Genomic DNA, 12416 nt, shown 5'->3' with positions numbered 1-12416 from the left:
AACCTCTGTAGCCAGAGGTGTTGTGGAGAAATTTGCCTTTTGAAATTTTGGCTCAGAAATTTGTCCTTTTACTTCCTATTTTTTTTCATTTTTTTTTTTTAATTATCCTAAGCTGAACTCCCCCGACTTCCCTTCAGTGCACAGGTGTACAGGCTCTGCTCCTGTAATAAAATGGCCTACTCTGAGTTCACTACACACCGTGAGCTTCTCGCAGTGTGCATTAGAAGCTGCAGCAAGTGGGAGCTCATCGCTTTTCCTGGCTGAAAGTCATCCGGCATCATCAAGCCCAGTGGTTACAGGCCCGTTAGGAATCTGATGAAAGCTATGGACCCTCTGCCTAGAAATGATGATACAAATTTAACCACTTTCAGACCGGACCAATATGCTGGACAAAGACCAGACCACTTTTTGCGATTCAGCACTGCGTCGCTTTAACTGACAATTGCGCGGTCGTGCGACGTGGCTCCCAAACAAAATTGACGTCCTTTTTTTTCCCACAAATAGAGCTTTCTTTTGGTGGTATTTGATCACCCCTGCGGTTTTTATTTTTTGCGCTATAAACAAAAATAGAGCGACAATTTTGAAAAAAACACATTATTTTTTACTTTTTGTTATAATAAGTATCCCCCAAAAATATATAAAAAAACATTTTTTCCCTCAGTTTAGGCCGATACGTATTCTTCTACATATTTTTGGTAAAAAAAAAATCGCAATAAGCGATTATTGATTGGTTTGCGCAAAAGTTATAGCGTTTACAAAATACGGATAGTTTTATAGCATTTTTATTAATAATTTTTTTTTTTTTTTTTTACTAGTAATGGCGGCGATCAGCGATTTTTATTGTGACTGCGACATTGTGGGGGACCCATCAGACATTTTTGACACATTTTTGACACATTTTTGGGACCATTGTCATTTATACAGTAATCATTGCTATATAAATGCAGTGATTCCTGTGTAAATGACACTGGCAGTGAAGGGGTTAACCAGTGGGTGGCAGTGTAGGGGTTAAGTGTTCCTAGGGGTGTGTTACTAACTGTGGGGGGGTTGGGCTTTCATTTAGTGAACACTGATCTCTGCTCCAATCACATGGAGCAGAGATCAGCGTCACTAGTTGCTAGGCAGAATGGAGAAATGTTGTTTACAACGGCACTTCTCCATTCGGCCGCTCCGTGAGACGATCGCGGGGATGCCCGCGGCGATCGAGTCCGCGGGTCCTGCGACCGGACTCGCAGGGGCCCCGACCAGCGCGGGAGCGCGCTGCCGGCGGCGTGCTCCCGATGGCAGGGCGGCAAATTTAAAGGGACGTACATGTACGCCTATTTGCCTGCCCGTGCCATTCTGTCGACGTACATCGTCGTGCGCTGGTCGGCAAGTGGTTAAATGGTAAAAATGGGCCAGAGTCGAGCGATGCTTAGCGGTCAGCATTAGAAGCGGTGACAGGGTAGGTTTTCTTTCATTTATTCTCCAGAGGAAACTATTGATTGGGACACGAGGATCATCTCCATCCTCCCCCTGATTGTGACCAATACATTAACCCCTTCGTTGCCCCCCCCCCCCCCCTCTGTATGTCCTGTTAATGTACATTGTAACATTAATGTATCTAGTGTACCATTGTCCCGCTCTGTCTGTCTGTGTGTGACCCCCTCAGTATTGGCATTCTTCATTTCTGGAAAAAAAATTACATCACCTTGGGATGTTTGATTTCCCCCAAAAAATTGTAATTTTGAGGGATTTCGTGCTATTCAGGCATTTTAATTTTCACAGTAAATTTTTTTTTTTTTTTTGGTCTCCTTCTTTTAGCAAAAAAAAATAAGTAGCCATTCAATTCCTTTATCTGTCTCAAAAGAATTTATATAAAACTCATTTGGGTACAGTGTGCTTGACAATTGAGTAATTGTTGGTCAAATTATCACATCGCTGAAAAATGGCCTGGTAATTGAGGGGTATTACAGGCTGATATTTAAAGTGATTGTAAACGATTACCTTCTAAAACAAGCCTTTCAGTTTAAAATAGAAATGAACGGCAAAATGAATTTTGTATAGATGTAAAAGAACATTCTAAATACCTTTTTTTTTTTTTTTCTTTTTTTTTTTTATTATTTACTTATCCCCCCCCCCCCTTTTTTTTTTTACTTTATTTAAATAAGTGATCACGTTTCCTCTGTTCCCAGCTGTATAAGAGCTGGGGGGAGGAGAAGCAGCATTGCACTGAGCTTCCCAGTGACATGCTGTGCAGTGGGGCGGGGGAGGATCGGGTTGTCAGGACAAATCTGATCATTGGAATAGAGCAGGCTTAGTTCCCAGCATGGCTAGAGAACTGACCATGCTGTGCTCTCCTGTGTGGTGTTGTCAGTTTTTAATGCAGCGGGACTGGCAGGAACACCAGGGATTTCACACAAAACAAGCAATACAAAGAGAACCAGATACTTTCTCATACAAGTACATGGTACAGCAGTCACATATCAGGAATATGAACTGTTGGGGTAACAAACACTTCCCACCATTGTGTACTTAAAAGTGGGGTGTGCCTGTACCTAGGTACAGGCAGGGAGCTGGAGGACGAGTGCAGAATCCTGGCATTGCACTCATGATTGTGGTTGTGGGCACAAAGTTTTGCAGGCTCCTGGTTCCAAAAAATGAAAAATGTCCACTTTTTTTTTTTTTCCTCTGCAAAAAATGTTGAGTGGGTAGAGGAGAAACTAGCGAAGGCAAATCATAAGCAGATACAACGTTTACCAACCAACAAGGTGCATAAACAGAAAATAAAACAAAATCGGAGCCTTCACAGTGCAATGGTTCAAATTCCTACATCTGCCAAAGTGTGATTGGTTCCCTGTGTGTGATCATTCTATTACTGCATAGGCTGTCATTGTTTTACAAATAGTGATCATTTGTGTAAAATCTCCTTTAGCCAATCCTTTCGGTTTGTGCCGGCTTTTGATCCCGGGGGGTTGCCATGGGGGAAGAATAGAATCCGTTATGTGATTGGAGCATAGCTGGATGTAGAAGTATAATGAAAGGTTAGGACTGCATTCCCCAAACTCTTCATATTCCAGGCGTGGATAATTTCCTGTAGTGCAGGGATCTGCAATTAGCGGAACTCCAGCTGTTGCAGAACTACAAATCCCATGAGGCACAGCAAGACTCTTGACAGCCACAAGCATGACACCCAGAGGCAGAGGCATGATGGGACTTGTAGTTTTGCAGCAGCTGGAGGTCCGCTAATTGCAGATCCTTGCTGTAGTGTCTGCATGTGCGTTATGGAACACCCTGGTTTGAAAAATGTTTACAAACTTGACTGATTTTCCTCTCCTACCTTGCAGTGTTAATGTTGTCACTACGGTGGTGTTATGCTTTTAACGCCTTGTATGTTCTATGTGATTCAGTAACATATACCTTTTATTATCAACAAGTCTAGGAAAATGGCATACGAACGTGTACTGGTCAATTCAGCATAGTATTATAGCTGCAGGATTTGGGCATTTTTGCACACAAAACCGCCCATGTCTTCCTCTTACTTTATCTTAAGCCTCCTTCTAGACTTGCAAGTGGGTTTTCAGGAGGATACAATAAAAGAAGCTTTGACGAGAACTAACAGTGAGGTCGTTGGTGTTTTCTTGTTCTTAGTGCGGTCTCTGAATGCTTTTGGTCCTTACTAAGCCAGAATATGGCAAGTGTTCCATGCAAATGGTCAACTGAAAGGGGGTTGTGCTGCCTAATGCCGCGTACACACGATCAAACTATCCGGCGGACCAGAGTCCGCTGGACAATCCGCCCGTGTGTGGGCTTTTTTCCCCCCCCCCAAATGTCCGGCGGACTTAGAAAGTAGTTTTGACCAAAAAGAAGACCCCCGGAGCTGTGCAATAAATTATTTTAAACCCCTGTGTGGTGTTTTTTTTTTTAACCAGGTGCATGGGTAGGGGTACCCCATACTCATTCACATAGTGTGGAGGCCCCCTTATTAAAGGGGGCTCCCGGATTCCGATAAGCCCCCCCGCCCGCAGACCCTGACAACCAACGGCCAGGGTTGTCGGGAAGAGGCCCTTGTCCTCATCAACATTGGGACAAGGTGCTTTGGGGTGGGGGGGGGTGCAGGGCCCCCCCCTTCCCAAAGCACCTCCCCATGTTAATGGCACGCGGCCTGGTATAGCTCAGGAGGGAGGCTGCTCGCTCGTCCCCGCCCCCTTTCCTGACCGGCAGGGTTGTGTGCTCGGATAATGGTCTTATATGGGCTGGGTGGGACCCCCACGCCATTTTTTTTTTTTGGCGTAGGGCTTCCCCTTTAAGTCCATACCAGGTGACGGGGCCAGTGACGTGTCAATCTTGCCGCCGAAGGCGTCGACATTGACTTCCTTTGCTAGTCCCGGCTACCTGGAGCCCCCTTCAAAATGAACGGACTTTCCTCCGTGTGTGGGCAAGTCCGTTCATTTCAAAAGTACGGCGGACTCCCGCCATAGTCTGCCGGAAAAGTCTGGTTGTGTGTGGGCAGGTCCGCTCGTTCGGAAAGTCTGATCGTGTGTACGCGGCATAAGGATTGGTCTGTGATGCCAGAGATCGCCATATTAAAAGTTTGTATGTTGTGAAAACCTGGCAAAAAAACAATCATTTACTTCAGAATTCCAAAGAGCTGTCAGAGCGGACCTTGCACCCAAATGCAAAGTCCGCCACACTAAACCTTTTGAAAAACAAAAATGTTTAAATGTACAATACTGTGTTTTGATATAGGGGGAATTCTATTTAAAACCGTGGCGCCCAGAGAGTTTGGCGTGCGACCTTGGCCTGTCTTGACGGATGCAAGCACAGCAGCCATGGTGGCCGACAGACCAGCCTGGCCAATGCACATCCGTTAGGACATCGGGGAGGCCGTGCAAATATAGCAGCTGCGGAAGCCTACATTGACAAGCCAGGCAAATGCAAGGCTGGAGGGGTGCAGGGGTGCCATGTTCGCAATAGCAGCAGGGAATGCAGGGGCGCCAGGTAAGTACAGTGCATCCGCAAAGTATTCACAGCGCTTCACTTGTTCTACATTTTAAGTTGCAGCCTTATTCCAAAACGGAGTAATTTCATAATTTTCCTCAAAATTCTACAAACAATACCCCATAATGACAATGTGAACCACTTAAGGACCGTCTCACGCTGATCTACTTCAGCAGAATGGCACGGCTGGGCACAAGCACGTACAGGTACGTTGCCCTTTAAGTGCCCGGCCGTGGGTCATGCGCACTCTGCCGGTGGTGCACTCGCGACCCGGTCCTGAGCTCTATGACAGTGGCCACGGGACCCACGGACCCGATCTCCGCCGGTGTCCCACGATCGGGTCACAGAGCTGAAGAGCGGGGAGAGGTACTGTATGTTTCGCTCCATAAGACGCACCTAGGTTTTAGAGGTTGAAAACAAGAAAAAAAAATATATTCTGAACCAAATGGTGTACTAAAATATTTTCCAGTGTCCATGAAATGCAGAGTGACCATTGCCTTACCTGATGTTATCCCAGTGGCCTGCCTATTCCTCCTGTCCTCGGTCCGTCTTCCTCCCCCTCCCCGGCCATTGTTCCTGAGAGCTGACTTCTGCCTTCGCCTCTTCCTCCGGCCACTCCTGTCAGAGTCACCAGCCCTGTGTTCCTCTGCCTCTATGGTGCCAGGCTCCCCGAGGGACAGCTGGCACTTCTCCCTCCTCCATCAGGCCACTATGCACTAGGTGGTTGGGTACGGCTGGGTATCGCCGAGTATGGCTGGGTATTACCGGGTATGGCAGAGTGTTGTAAGTGTATGGAGGGATGGCTGTGACTGTACTTGTCACAGAGCAGCGTTGTGGGCACTACAGATGCAGCCCACAGCACTGCTGCCATCCAATCTCTCCCCTCCACTGTACAGATCTGTACATAGAGGGGAGAGAGAAACCGGCGTTTGTTTACAAGTGATGGAGCAATCGCATTGTAAACGGCCGACGGGTGCACTAAGATGGCTGCCGCTCCGAAGCTAGGCCAAAGCCATGTCCTTTCCTAAGGACGAGGCCGCGGAGTGCTACGGATCGTGGCGGGGGGGCGGTGCTTACCGTATATTCGCACCATACGACGTAGGCACATTTTCCCCCATATTTCTGGGGGAAAAAAGTGCGTCTTATAGTCTGAAAAATACAGTAAGTGTAAACAAACCTCTCCCCGTGCTTCCTAGTAAGCCTGTCACTAATCGTCTGTTCCCTGTCATAGGGAAAGACTATCAGTGATGTCACAAGTCACGCCTCCCTACAGTAAAAAAAAAAACACACTCACACTTAACCCCTACACTGCCCCCTAGTGGTTAACCCCTTCCCTGCCAGTGACATTTTTACAGTAATCAGTGCATTTTTAATTGCACTGATCGCTGTATTAATGCAATGGTCCCGAAAATGTGTCAAAATTGTCCGAGGTGTCCATCATAATGTCGCAGTCGCAATAAAAATCGCTGATCGCCACCATTACTAGTAAAAAAAATTAATAAAAATGCCATAAAACTATGCCCCATTTTGTAGATGCTATAAATTTTGCGCAATTTTTTTTTTCACCAAAAATATGTAGAAGAATACGTATTGGCCTAAACTGAGGAAAAAAAATATTTTTTTATATATATTTTTGGGGGATATTTATTATAGCAAAAAGTAAAAAATATTGCATTTTTTTTCAAAATTGCAGCTCTATTTTTGTTTATAGTGCAAAAAATAAAAACCGCAGAGGTGATAAAATACCACCAAAAGAAAGCTCTATTTGTGGGAAAAAAAGGATGCCAATTTTGTTTGGGAGCCACGTCGCATAATTGTCAGTTAAAGCAACGCAGTGCCGAAATGCAATAAGGGTCTTGGTCCTTTAGCTGCAAAATGGTCTGGGTCTTAAGTGATGAAAGAAGTTTGTTTGAAACCTTTGCAAATTTATAAAAAAAAAAGAAAAATCCCATGTACATAAGGATTCACAGCCTTTGTGCAATACTTTGTTGAAGCCCCTTTAACAGCAATTATAGCCTCAGGACTTTTTGAGTATGATGCTACAAGCTTGGCACACCTATCTTTGGGCAGTTTCTCCCATTCTTCTTTGCAGGACCTCTCAAGCTCCATCAGGTTAGATGGGGAGCGTTGGTGCACAGTCATTTTCAGATCTCTCCAGAGATGTTCAATTGGGTTCAAGTCTGGGCTACTCAGAGACATTCACACAGTTCGCCCGTAGCCACTCTTTTGTTATTTTGGCTGTGTACTTAGGGTCGTTGTCCTGTTGGAAGATGAACCTTCGCCCCAGTCTGGAATCCAGAGCACTCTGGAGCAGGTTTTCATCAAGGATGTCTCTGTACGTTGCTGCATTCATCTTTCCCTTGATCCTGACTAGTCTCTCAGTTCCTGCCACTGAAAAACATCTCCACAGCATGATGCTGCCACCACCATGCTTCAATGTAGGGATGGTATTGGCCAAGTAATGAGCGGTGCCAGGTTTCCGCCAGACATGATGCTTGCTATTCAGGCCAAAGAGTTCAATCTTTGTTTCATCAGACCAGCAAATTTTGTTTCTCATGGTCAAAGTCCTTTGGGTGCATTTTTGCCAAACTCCATGTGGACTGTCATGTGCCTTTTACTGAGGAGTGGCTTCCGTCTGGCCACTCTACCATACAGGCCTGATTGGAGGAGTGCTGCAGAGATGGAAGGTTCTCTCTCCACAGACTAACACTGGAGCTCTGTCAGAGTAACCATCAGGTTCTTGGTCACCTTCCTGATTAAGGCCCTTCTCCGATCGCTCAGTTTGGCTGGCCGGCCTGCTCAAGGAGGAGTCCTGATGGTTCCAATTTTCTTCCATTTACAGATGATGGAGCCCACTGTGCTCATTGGGACCTTCAATGCTACAGAAATTGTTCTGTTCCCTTCCCCAGATCTGTGCCTCCATACAACTCTGTCTCGGAGGTCTACAGACAATTTCTTGGACTTCATGGCTTGTTTTGTGCTCTGACATGCACTGTTAACCGTGGGACCTTATATAGACAGGTGTGTGCCTTTCCAAATCATGTCCAATCAACTGAATTTACCACAGGTCGACTCCAATCAAGTTGTAGAAACATCTCAAGGATGATCAGAGGAAACAGGATGTACCTGAGCTCAATTTTGAGTGTCATGGCAAAGGCTGTGAATACTTATATACATGGGCTTTTTTTAGGTTTTTATTTTTAATACGTTTTCAAACTTTTCACGTTGTCATGGGGTATTGTTTGAAGAAAATAATGAATTTAATCTATTTAGGAATAAGGCTGTAACATAACAAAATATGGTAAAAGTGAAGCTCTGTGAATAGTTCCTGGATGCACTGCTGCATGGCCCGGGGGGGGGGGGGGGGGGGGGTGCTCTGCAGCAGCATTGTTAATCTTGGGGCAGAGGAGTGTTGGATAGACTACCAGATTTAATACTAATTAATAGCTAATACTTTATAAGCAGTTACAACAAACATATATTTTTTTATTTTATTTTGGGGGTAAAGGTTTTGCATCAATAAAAGCTGATCATTCTAAAGCCCCATACACACTAACAGTTTTTCTGCTGAGTTTTTCCTTCAGGTTTACCAAAACCATGTAGTGAAGGGCCTGCCTGATTATATACAAATTGAAACTCCTAAGATTTGACCTTATATTACATGGTTTTGGTAAATCTGAAGGAAAAACTGATAGTGTGTATGGGGCTTAAGCACCTCTGACAGTAGTAAATGGTTTGTCTCAACCCTGTAACTGCTACATCTGAAGAACAGCGTGTTCCTTTAAAAAAAACAATGGGCTTGCTGGCTGGATCACCAGGTCAAAATAAGAGAAAGAGACCCTAGAAAGGGAAACAAATGCCGCAATCATCTAAGAATTGGTAAGATGCAATATACCGTAATGTTTGCTTTTAGGATTAATGCTGCTTTAACAAAACAAAAGAGAGCACGTAAGAGAAATTAATTGTTAACATTTTACATACATTTTAACCACTTGCCTACTGGGCACTTTTTTTTTTTATTATGACAAACTATTATATAAAAAGAGAAGGACATACAAACAATAGTGTAACAAGCACCCTACATAAAGTATGCATGTTGACAACATCATACAGAGTAAGGATATAGAATACACCACACTTGCCATATCACATATCAAAAGGGAATATGAGTAGACAGTGAATGTCAGCAGTAATGGGCAGGTAAATTTGACAATAACATCTGATTTATTTTATTTTTTTTTTGAAAGCCCATGGCGTGTGAAATGCACTCAAAACTTCACCTGATGCCAAAAAAATGTGCGCACACATAAAGAGGTGACACAAAAAAGTGCAACGGGTACACAAGCCCTCTAAAATCAGAGGGCCTTGCCCTGAATCCCCCTTGGCGTTAGGCTCCTGACGGGGACAAGGGCACTTACACTCAGTCCATCTGGACAAAACCAGACGAACCCCTTTCACTGGAGGGTCTGCCGAAACAGACCCACCCAAGTACTACTTGGAAACCCCATGAGAGAGGGTGAACTTAGCCAAAAGGCCATATCCACTCCCTCCCAAGATTTTCAGGGCAGGCACGAGGACCTGCACCCTACCAGTCACACAGTGCAACAAACCGTATACAAAAAGTGACACACAAAGGAATAAATAAAATAAAGTGGGGGGCGGGGGGAAGGAAGTGAAAAGTGGCCATTGTGTAATAAAATGGCCAGGCCCTCCGGCCAGGAATAAAAAATTCCTCTGGTCCCAGCCAAAAGGCCCGGCCCAGGAGGCAGGTGCTAAAAAAGTGTGTATATGGTGCAGTGACTGTGGTGCCATAAATCAAAGTGACCCTCAGTGATTGTACGGCACCCCTGGACTGCCACCCCAGGGGTACATACACCATAGGCTTTTAGTACCAACCCTGACCAACAACACAGACCACAGCAGCCCCCACCCCAGGCAGGAAGGCCTGAAGTTCTGAGAGCCCATTACTATCAGGCTCCACTGTCGCTCCCATCACTCCTACCTAATTACAGTCGGGAAGTACTAACCGCTCCTCCCCCCCTCAAAAGGAGGTGCCAATGTTCTCTCCCGCAAAAACTGTCCAGAGCTAGAACTATCCCAATCTAGGCCAGAAGGCCAGGGACCAATGCAGCACCCATCCTCACCAGAAGAACCCTTCCAGACAGCTCAGACTCAACCATGGGCTGGCCCTCAGCATCTGTCGGGCAGCACGGCGTAGTCACTACTGAAACCGCCTTTCCAGGTGCAATGACACCATTGGATTTGCCTGCCCTCCCAAATGGGAGTGGCACAGTGCCTCCTCTGGCAACTGATAAGAACAGATACTACACCTGATCTTAGCCAAAAGGCTGTGAAGCGACAATAACATCTGATAATATGCAAGAAAGAGTGGAGCAGCAAGGAGCCATCAAGGACCTGGGTATACTATATAAAAGAGGTGTTATATATTACCCAGGGGGTGAGCTAGTGAGGTGATTTAGTCCTTGTCTACGCATATGGAGACATTCTCCAACCACCTGTCCCAGATCTTGTGATACTTGTTTGTGCAACCTCTGTGGATATATAGGGCTTTTTTGTCAGGTAGTGTGGCATTGATGGATGCGATCCATTGCTGGGTTGTTGGGGTAGCTCGCTAAGCCAGACCCTTGCAATTTGCATTCTTTCCATAAAGAGTGACTCCTGTAAGAAGGTATGTAGGTGTTAGGCCTTCTCTCTACTTCAGAGGAGGACAAACAGACATTGTTTGAGTCAGAGGGGATTTCATCATGTAAAAATTTGACCACTTGTGTCCAGTACCCCTGAATACAAGGGCAAGACCATAATAGATGGTAAAAGGTGCCCCTGTGTTCTCCGCATCTAGAGCATGCTTGATTGTGGTCTGGTCTTTTTTTTTAAAAAGGCGAATGGGCGTTAAGTAAGATCTATATAAAATGTAGAGGCGATCAGAGAGTTTGGAGGATACTGATTTGCAGGTGGCTAAGATCTCCTTGCATTCTTCATCTGCTATTTCCCCTATGTCTGTCACTTGCCTTGATTTTAATTTATAGGCCCGTGTGTTTGCAGCAGTCAGCATTAAAGCATGTTATAGAACATAAAAATTAATTTCTTGGGTTTTTGGCCAGTAATCACCTCTACCAAGGGTAGGAAGTCCAGACTGGGAATGGAGTCCCCAGACTGAGTTTTGTTTACATGGCAGAGTTGGAGATACCTAAAGAACATATGTTTGGGCAACCAAAACCCAGTCCTGAGTTCCTGGAATGACTTCACTACACCACTGCAAAGGACATGTGAGAGGTGTATGACCCCCTTGTCAAGCCAAAGCCCATAATTGGGTACCATTTAGAAGTTCTGTCAGACGCAAGTTACCCCAGAAAGGCGTATTGGTGTGAAATGAATGGGGTTTTCATATAATTCCTAGCGATCTGCCAAATTTTGCAAAGGTGGAATAGCTTTAACTCCCGATCCTCCAGAGAGGAAGGCTCCCGTATACCACGCATGAGGACTTGGAGCAGGTGAATAAATGGATAAGGGCTACTAGGACATGCTAAAGTAATGTATCTGTCCCTGTCTTCTGTATCAAAATCGAAAATATGGGATAACTGGGAGGCAATATAGTATATATTAAGGTCTGGAAGGGCTGTACCGCCTAGGTTCGTAGGACATTTTAGAGCTCACCATGATAACTTGTGAAGGGAGCTACTCCATACGAACGTATTAAGGTGACACTGATGAAGAAGCACTGATTGGCGGCACTGTTGGGACTGCACTGATAATCAGTGCGCTGATTATCAGTGTCCATGTCTCTTTTAGAGAAGCCAGTTATCAGCTCTCTTCTCTCCTGATGCTGTCAGCATGAGGAAAGGAGTGCTGATAACCAGATTCTATTTACATCTGTGATCAGCTTTGATTGGACACAGCTGATCACATGGTAAAGGGCCATTGATTGGCTCTTCACCTCAATCTGTGATCTACAATGTTCTCCGGACACTGTGATCACAGAGCGCATTGGCTCACGCCCCGCAGCGGGCATGATCATCTAAGGCCGTCAAATGACGGGCTCCCAGAACTAGCCGTTCCTGGGCTATAGTGTGATTGGCAAGTGGTTAATTGGTGGACCTTGAATTTGAGTCCACTTTAATACTGACGTTAATACCTATAATCCTTTGCATACTACTTTTAACACTTATCAAGTGTCATCTTGTCTCCTAAAAAGGGGTACTTTTATTTTTTATTAATCCTGCGTTTGGTGGGTGAAGGTTAGGAGCAAGTTTACAAACACTCACCTGAGTCCTGTATCGATCCAGCATTGTTCCCTCATGTCAGTCTCCTCTTCTCTCACAAGCTTGGTTGAGAGCAGTGGGAGCCATTGGCTCCTGTTGCTGTTAGTCAAATCCCGTGAGAAAAGAGGGGGGGCAGGGCTGACCAGCACTGTGTGT

The 12416-nt window shown here is 45.2% G+C and overlaps 1 pseudogene; it reads right to left on the bottom strand.

Annotated features, from left to right (window-relative positions):
* Positions 1–10235: 10235 nt before the first annotated feature.
* Positions 10236–10340, bottom strand: LOC143979981 (U2 spliceosomal RNA; annotated as a pseudogene).
* Positions 10341–12416: the final 2076 nt, after the last annotated feature.

This window comes from Lithobates pipiens, unplaced genomic scaffold (genome assembly GCF_037356315.1).
Source record: "Lithobates pipiens isolate NorthernLeopardFrog02 unplaced genomic scaffold, aLitPip1_a1.2 Scaffold_13, whole genome shotgun sequence".
NCBI classification, from domain to species: Eukaryota; Metazoa; Chordata; class Amphibia; order Anura; family Ranidae; genus Lithobates; species Lithobates pipiens.
The sequence above is the reverse complement of the archived record's forward strand: the minus strand, read 5'-3'. Positions and strand labels throughout refer to the sequence as shown.